The sequence below is a fragment of the Mastomys coucha genome, unplaced genomic scaffold (genome assembly GCF_008632895.1).
Source record: "Mastomys coucha isolate ucsf_1 unplaced genomic scaffold, UCSF_Mcou_1 pScaffold12, whole genome shotgun sequence".
Classification (NCBI taxonomy): Eukaryota; Metazoa; Chordata; class Mammalia; order Rodentia; family Muridae; genus Mastomys; species Mastomys coucha.
In genome coordinates this window covers 33,224,844-33,234,422 of record NW_022196894.1, presented here as the reverse complement: position 1 = coordinate 33,234,422, position 9,579 = coordinate 33,224,844, and positions in this window count along the sequence as shown.

Below are 9,579 nucleotides of genomic sequence, written 5' to 3'. Positions count from 1 at the left end.
AGCTCTTGTCTCTGATATCAGTGAGAAGCCCCAATTTTGGCAGGGGAAGAGGGAAGGAGGCTTCTTCCTTTTGATTAAATAAGAATTTTTGCCACCTTCCTATTGGCTCAGCTCTTTGCTGCGGAGGACACGGGTAGCACTTAAGGGATGATCATCTGACTGGGTATGGGAGTGCATCTAAGCAGTAAACAGCAGGTGAATGCCTGAGTAGCTGTCCCAGAAAAGAAACTGAGGACAAGGTCACTGGAGAGGGAAACCTCAGGGTTTCCTAAGGGAAGTTCCCTGGAGGGGTGGGCAGTCACCTTCAGCCACCAAGAGGTGCAGGGGAGAGAAGACATTGGTGGAGTTCCTGGAGAAAAGAGAAGAGTCAGTACCCGTAGTCAACTTAGACTTGTCCATTAGGCTTTTGATAAAGCTTTCCAGGAGAAGGTATGTAAACACTTAATCAATGTGAGAAAGAGGGAATGATGTCTCTTTTTTATCAGGAATAGCTTAGTGATAGAAAGCAGGGCAATACCAAGTTTAGTGTATTCTAGAAGGTATGCTACTAAAACCTCCTTTATCCAGAGTCCATGCAGAGAGGGATGAGTGTGTGGCATTTGGGAAAACTGAGGCAGAAAGATTGTGAGTTCATGCTCCATGGAGAGTTCAAGGCCAATTTGAGCTTGGAAACAAAAACAAATAAACACAGTATGATATAGACACACAGAGGAGTAACACTCATCCTTAACACAAAGGCCGGCTTCATTGGTGCTACATCATGAATGGTCTTTTAATGGATGAGAGTACGTGCAAGAAACCAGACACATCAGGTCAAGGGCTGCACCGCTACATCTTTGTGGTACCCTGCTCACCGATGAAGAAGGCAGGGGCTAAGGAGATGGCAAGGGCTTACCACATGAAAGTGTGAGGCTTAGAATTCAGATCCCCAGAACCCACATAAGTGCTAGGTAGGCTGCGGCTGCTTGCCTCTGTTAGAAACAGAGTACTCCTGTGGGCACCATTCACAGATCCCTATCAATTACTGTAAGAGACATTACATTCCTTCATGTACATGTAGTGTGCATCAGTGCTTTCTGAATCCAGATGAAGAGCCCCTGGAACTGGGCAACGTGAGCTGCCATGTGGTGCTATTGAACCAAGGTGCTATGAGAGAGCATTGGTTGCTCTTCCAATGCTCTTAACCACTGAGCCATCTCATCTTCCAAGCCTCCAAACTTAAATAAAGTCTTTTTCTCTTGGGAAAAAAAAAAAACAGAATAATCTTGCATGGCACAAAGGAACTGGTGATCAAAGGGGAAGTAGATCAGCAAGGCATTTGCTGCAAAAATGGTAGACCAAGACCCAAGGGGAAGGTGATGTGAGTCCTTGCTGGGTTAACTCCCTTTGATAGGGCAACGTAGGGTAATAGTAGACTCTGAAGGTGGACACTGGGATCCCAAAGACTGCCTGGCTGTAGAGACTAGCCATCTCAGCCAGCTCTGGGTTTGACTGCGAGACCCTTCCTTAATGGGCAAGATAGAAAAGCTATCAAGGATAATTCCCAACATTGGACTTCCACATGCACTCATGCACCCACAAACTTACATGGGTCCACATACAAACAAGTACAACATGCCTGCGCCTGGGGGTGCAGGGAAGGGAGAAGTGGGGAGTTATGGTTTAGCTGACGTAGATTTCCATTTGGAATGATGAAAGAGGCTGGGACACGGAGGCGGTGATGGGTGCATAATGTATATATATCCAGTGCCACATGAAACTGTGTATTTAAAAGTCACTAACATGAGCCAGGTATGGTGACACACCACCGTGAGCCTAGCTCTTAGGAGGCGGTGGCAGAAGAGACATACATGTTCAAAGCCAACTGTGGCACTGTGCTCTGAGCTGCTCACCCTTGCCACACACAGAGAGATTTTATAACAAATTCTCCTATCACCAAACACTAGAACTGGGGTAGTGACTCCAGAAAAGTAGTACAAGTAGAATGATGCAACTCATACATTAAAAGATTACTTTTTTTTTTTTAAGACAAGATTTCACTATGTTGTCCAGGTGAGCCTCCAATTCCAGGTCCTCCCACCTCTGTATCCCACCTCAGCTAATCCCATGGATCAGAGGCTCAGAGGATGATGCAGCCCTTTATAAGTATGTAGAGGAAGAAGGGCTGGAGTTTTCCAAAGCTTCCTGGTGATTCTCACACAGAGCCAAGGTTGAGTGCTGACTGAAAGTATCAACCTCCCTCGGTCTCCGGTCTCCATCTAGGCATCCATTGGCCAGCTGTGTGCTGATCAAGCTACTTAATCTCTGTTGTCCAATTTCCTCTTCTTCAAAATTTGGCACTCATAAGCCAAGAAGTTGCAGAGAAGACTACGAGAGACAGCACAAGCTGAACCTAGGACATTTTAAAAGTACACTCAATGTTAGTTTTGATTATTATCAACCTAGTTTTGCCACGGACCGGGATTTCTCGCGGGGTCCCTGTTCCGCAGGACAAGGGATTCTGGCCAGGTGGGCACGGGATTCGGCTTTGACAAACAGACTACACACGGGTGGTGTAAAACCTGAGTGTATTTTTCAAATATGGAGTCAGGTTTAAATAGTCCATACAGAAAGGTTTGAAAAAGTCAGATGGTACAATGATCAAAAATACATCAAAACAAAGTACAGGTACATAGCTCTACGTTAGGAACACAATGAGTCAGGCAGCAAAGTAAATACATGTTAATTTAGCAGGAACTAAACAAGGATTACAATCTGAAAGAAAACTTAGCTCTGACCAGAATCAACTGGCTTCTAAAAAGCAGATAACAGCTCCTCTTCAGCTCCTTGCTATGGTTACAGACTGGGTGGGCCCAGGTAAGTTTTTCAACTAAGTTGCTTTTCTGGGCCAGAGGGAGCTAGCCCCAGGAAACACCTGCTAGGCTAGTTCCTAGGAGTGATTCAGCTGCAAATCTAATATGGCTAGTCTATGTTAACTAAGAATGAGGATTTCACCTGATCTTGCCCTGGGATAGTTTGCTCATTCTGTAAGCTTTTATGCCTTACAATGCTGGAGGCTATTAGTATGAATGACTTAACATTCCAAGCCAGGGTTTGACTAGGAAGTTGGAACATTGATGAAAGTCAGAAAGCAAAGTCCGAATTTTCTTTTGTTAGCTGTGAAGAAATGATATCTTGGTGAGTTCCTAGCACACAAGTATGAAGACATATCTAAGCCACCTCTGAGTTTGGGGTGCCAGGCGTCAATGCGGAGGCAGGAGACTGACTTTCCTTGAAGTTTTCGCCTCAAATACCGCCATCACGCAAGTGTGCGTGGCATAGTTTGTATAAATTGGCCAAAAGGGAACAGGTAAGTTTAACGTGGCGTGTACATTATGTTTAAGAACAAACAAATCACCGGGGCTACACAGATAAACCCTGTCTCGAAAAACCAAAAAAAAAAAAAAAAAAAAAAACCAAAACCAAAACAAAACAATCCAAACCCTGTGACCAACATCTCTATCAAAACCCAAGAATGGGTGTTTGAAATTATTTCCAGCTCCCAGTATGTGAATTTGAAATACTACTTTGCTCTAACTGCTCAGAAGACATACCAGTTGTCAGCAAGGGGTGGAAACCACCCCAAATAATTGCACCCATGCATGTTCCCAACACTAGAGAAGGAAGGGAGAGAGAACAAGCCAGTGTGGCTGAGGGAAGTCAAGCCATAAAGGTTAAGAACACTCCAAGATGGGGCAAGGGCAGGGTGGGACTCAGTAAGCTCATCAATAAGCTGGAGAAGGTGAACACGGACTCATGATAGCCAAGTACTCGCTGGAGGGGAAGATGATCAAGTAGCTGCTAGAACAAATAAAAGAAATGGGTAATAAACTCCTAGAGCACATTACTTCAAGATGTAGGACCTGAGGGAGATATAAATGAACTCACACAGGGTCTGGAGAGATGAATGTCAGAGTTGGAAGTGGCTACCCAGGGAGGCTGACATATGTCCACCTTGAAGGTCGGTGACGCGGGAGGCAGGGGGTATGTCTCCTCCACAGTAGAGACACCGCCAATGCAGGATTCATGGCTGAATGTTCTCAGTGTCCCTTGGGAGGGCTGGTAAAGGGTGGGGAATGGAGAAGGCCTGCTGCCCTCCGGGGCAGAAGGAAACCGGTTTAGTTAGAGCCTGCAGTCCAGAAAGGAACTTTAAATGCATAACTAAAATCAGATTAAAATTTTAAGTTATTCAGAGCCAATAATGGAGAACTGCAGATAGTCCAAGAATCATAGGGGGTTATAACCCCTTTAGCCCAATCCCTTTTAAAAATACAAAAATGGAACTCAAGGTGATAAATGCCAAGACCTTGTGTGTTAACAGCAGAACAGGGGAATCCCAAGACTCCTTTACTACATTTGGGTGGATGAGGGCTGAGAGGTCTGGAGAGAAAGCTCGTTACTGAGGCAGTGAACTTAAGGCAATGTCTTAACTTCCTCTGAGACCAGTATAAAAAAAGGACTTCACCCTCTCTCAGCCCCATTAGCTTGTGGGTAAAGGGAGAGACTTTTACAAATAAAATCATAAAGCTGATTTCTTGGGCTTTACTTTCTTAGCAGGTGGAAATAGAAGCTTTCCTCAAATTCCTCCCATAATGCTTACAAGCCCGAGCAAATGATTCAGCCAAATCCTAGTGGCCATTATACCCCCTGTGCATGGCATAGTGTTGCACACATTATAAAAGCTCAACAAATATTTGAATTAGTGGAAAATTCTTCTTTTCCACTTGGATTCCCACCTTAAGCACAGAAATGCAATTTTCCTTTACAGGAGCTTGAAACCAATTCCCACATCCTTGATAAATGTTCTAGCTTGGCTTCCATCTAGGACCCTGTACATCTAGGAAGTCTCAATGAGTTGATGTCAATGCATTTTCAACACAGAGCATGCAATGTTATAGACAACACAACCTATTGTTCTGATTTTTTTTCTTTCCCCTAACTAGGATAACTAAGCAAGGTAGGCAGACATCAGAGACTTCAAACAAGGAAGGTGTCTAAATGAAAGCAATCTGGAGACCACGGAGTAGTCACTGCTTGCATTGTGTATAGTCCTAGTCATTGAAACTGAAAAAGACTATAATGTCCTTTGTAGAGAGAATATCTTGTGTATTGTGTGGTTACATCACTGTCGATTAAAATGCCTACGGCCTGTGGCTTAGGCAGGACATAGAAGGTGGAACATCTGGAAGGCAGAAAGGATTCTGGGATAGAAGCAGGTGCCGGAAGATCCATCTGGGCAGTTGTGAAGAAATGGACATGTGGTACCTGAACACATGTAACAAGCCCACATGGTAGAATGTAGGCTAAAATAATTGTGTTATTTTAGTTGTGATTTAGTCAGAGAAGAGCCTAGCTATATGGCCAAGGTATTTGTAAATATATTTTGAGTCTGAGTCTTATTTCCGGGATGGAATTGGAAGGATGAAACAAGACCTAACTTTATAGTCCTTTGTTACAATGTTTCTTTAGACATCACTATTTCCAAAAAAAAAAAAAAAAATCAGAGAAAGTCAAACACATATTAAAAAACAAACAGACACCTATCTATGTACATAAATTAAATTAAATTAAAAAGGTACTAGCTAGTTGGTGGGGTTGATGCAATGCAAGAAGGGAAGAACTGAAAGATGAGGCTGGGCAGAGATTGAGATGGTCTATGAGAAGAGTCACAGGCCCTCGTGACAGTAGGCCATGGCCGAGGGGGTGAAGATGACCATCTCAGGTTGGCTCACTTATGATGGAGCCCAAAGTTGTACCTCTGTGAAGGTCCTGGGTGAGGAGAAAGTTCTCAGGGTTTCTTTGATCAGCCTAATAAGGCAGAGACCGGGTGAGCCGATAACAAAAGAGGCACGCAGGACGACTTAAACTCGGAAAGCATTACTTTGGGGAAGACAAGGAATGCACATACAATCTATATGCTAGCTCTTCCTTACGGTGACAAAATACGGGAATAGGGTGAAGAATGGAAAAGAAAAAAGGATTCTTTTGGATGTGCCGTTCCCGCTTGCGATCAGTTGGCTAGCTCCGTTGCTATTGGCCCGTGGTGAGCATTGGCAGCAAGAGCCCACGGGACAGTAAGTTGCTATCTTGTGGCCGGGAAGCAGAGAGACAGAGAGCAAGCCTTCGCGATAGCAGACTTCTCTCTGCTGCTTTTCATGGTGCTGTCTGCATCCACAGTGGGCTTTTTACCTGTCAGTGGTTATTCGGTAGACAAGCCATCTATCTACAGGAAATGCTGTCCTAGACACGGAAGTGTGCTTCATTAATCCTTTAGGTATTGCTCAATCTAATGAGGTGGCCAATCATCACACAGCAACACTTGAGATCGTTTTAAAAGATTTATTACTTATTGTAATTTGTTATATTGTTCATCTGTTTTTATGCCATGCTACACTTGTGGAGGTCGCAAGACAGCTTACTGGGATCGGTTCTGTCCTTCTGCCATGTAAGGCATGGGGATTGAACTCAGGTCTTCAGGCTTGGTGGCAGGCACTATATTAACACACTGAGCCATCTCACTGGCCCAGTGTTTCAGATCTTGACTATTGGTTTTCTTCTTTTCTTTCTTATTTTGTACTAAATGCAAGGGGACAGAAAGTGTCTCTGAGTTTTCTTCACTGTGGGAGAGGTGTGAGAGTTGACCAAGAAAGCTGAGGAAGAAAACCAGAGTCTCAGTTAGGAAGGATGAGGGAATCGAGTCAAGAGAACTGTGGTGAGGACTGTCCCCACAGGAACCTGTGATATGACCACAGCTCAGACCAGGACAGTGCAGTCTCCCTTCAAGGGCTTCCCACACATCACCCTGACCAACCTCTAAGGTCCAAAGAACTTCAACCTTTTATCTTCTGACCCCCACTCCCAGAGAAAGTGAAGTCATCCTAAATTAGTAACTTTTAAATCAAAATTAGCTGAGAAAGACTGGGTTTGGTTGAATGTGCTTGAGAGTGCCTGGAATAACATTATTTTTTCTTGCATTAAGCAGAATAAAGGCCTGAGGTCAGAAATTAACGTGAGTTATAAGAAAATGAAGTAACGTGTTTGTACACCCAAGTCTGTGGGTGGGGAATCTGTACCTGCTATTCTGGCTTTTAGTGTTTCTGTTACTATGGTAACACTTCAATTAACCAGAAAGGATCCATCTAAGAGCACCCAGCTTCAGGAGGTCCCTAGAAGAGGCTGAGAGCCACTTCTTGTGCTGAGAGCTCCCCACACCTGGGGCAGCAATGAAGATGGTGAAGAGAAAAGGGGCACACAGCACACACTTGGGGGTTGGAGGACTTCCGTGCCCTAAACTTTTACTGTCTCTTCTTTTTTCCAACTCTTCTCAGCGGGGTTGGCTGACTTCTGTGCCCTAAACTTTTTCTGTCTCTTCTCTTTTCCACCTCTTCTTAGCCATGTGACCTTGGACAAGTCATTTAACCTGACTCCAAGAACTATAGCAAGAGAAGTGTGAGCATGCCTGAGACACGTGCCTATGGAGATGAAACTCCTAAATTCTCTATCAGATTAACCTCTCCTGACTCATACCTTGTCTATTCTGCATATGCTAAATGTTACTGTGTGTAGAACCAGATTGATCAGGCTGACCACAACTAGTAAAACTGGAGTGCTTCCTGGGAAAATGAAGACTACAAGAGGAGGGAAAGGAGAGAAAAGAAAGGTGGAAGGGAAGACAGCAAGGCAATGCTACGTGAACAAGGGAGAAGGAGGGCCCTAGGGGCCACACCCACTAGTGTTGCTGCTTTGAACACCTTAATTTATCCTTCTAGGGATCAGCTGGCAAGTGAGATAATAGCAATACAAATGATGATAATACAAATCACAGTGATGAATAAATGATAACACCTGTTGCTGGAATTCAACCATTATAAGCCCATATAAAAACCACACAATTCAGTTATTATAATTATAAGCTATGTACCTAGATCGGGTAGATCTACCACTATACTAACTTATTCCCCAGCTATAAGACACCTTGCTACTTGCCATTCCTCCCAGCCGTTGGATTCTAGTCCATAGCATCTTCCTCCTCCTCTTTCTCTGCTCTCTCTCTCCTTCTCCCTCTCCCTCCTACCCCCTCTCAAGCCTTCAGTCCCACCTTTCCCTTCTACTGCCCAATCAGAGGCTCTAGCTTTTTATTGACCAGTTAAAATGGGGAGATAGACTGCTGGTGAGGGTCAACCCCTCTTGAGGAGCCAGTATTAACATTAAAATACAAACAGCATCAGGCCAACTCAGTACAAATACCTGTAACAGAGGATCCACAAAAAGGTTAAGGAGCACCAGGCAGTGGTGGCTCATGCCTTTAATTCCAGCACTTGGGAGGCAGAGGCAGGCAGATTTCTGAGTTCGAGGCCAGCCTAGCCTACAGAGTGAGTTCCAGGACAGCCAGGGCTACACAGAGAAACCCTGTCTCAAAAAACAAAACAAACAAACAAACAAAAAAGGTTAAGGAGCTAACAGAAGCATCTACCATGGCATAGGAGCTGTGTTTTGTTGTTGATTTGCTTTGATTTCATTTGCATTCCTGGGAATGGAACCCTAGGCTGATGCTCTGCCACTGAGCCACATACCCAGCCTGGGTCTCTGTCCATTATTTTATTATTGGACACATTGACGAGACAATTGAAAATGTATGTTCACAGTTATAATAAAAGAAACAAAGAATGAAACCAAAAGCTGTTTATTGGCCAAGATTTTTTTTAAAAACTTCAAGTTCTGGAATTGTTCCCATCCTATGGGACTAGCAATGGGAAAGAGAGGGGGTTATTCAACAATGATTTCTTTGGGGAATGTTGTGTCAAAACTCTCAGTCTCTCTGTCTCTATCTTTGTCTGTCTCTGTCTCTGTCTATATCTGTCTGTCTCTGTCTGTGTCTGTTTGTCTGTCTGTCTGTCTCTCTTTCTCTCCATGAATACCTATCTTCAGATTAAGCTCAGGGAGAGGTGTTCAGCAGGATACAGGATCTCTCAGAAAAGGCAATATGTCTCCCTCTGTAGACCAGGGTGAGTTGCAGGCGGTAGCCAGGGCTACACAGAAAAACCCTGTCAAAAACAAAACATAACAACAACAACAAGAAGAAAAAAAAACAAAAGAGGATTGTGGTCCAAGATGCAGTGGGGAGTCTCAATGAAGAAAACACAGGGGAGTCTCAGAACACTGGATTGGGGAAAGTTTGTTTGTTTTTTTTTTTTTTTAAATAGGACTCAAAGAACACAGGCAACAAAAGCCAAAAAAGACAACTGGGTTGACATCAAACCACAAAACTTCTGCACAGCAAAGTGACTGACTAATCAAGAGAGCAGAGACATCCCCCAGAATGGGAGAAAATATTTGCAGACTATTCATCCAGCAAGGGATTAATATCCAGGCTATATAAACAAGTCAAACACCTCAGCATTAAAAAGCAAACAATCCAATTAAACAATGGGCAAATGACCTGAATAGGCATCATCAAAAGAAAGCACACAAATGGCCCACAGGTAGATGAAAAACGCTGAGCATCACTAACCATACGGGAAAAGCAAGCAAAGCCATGGT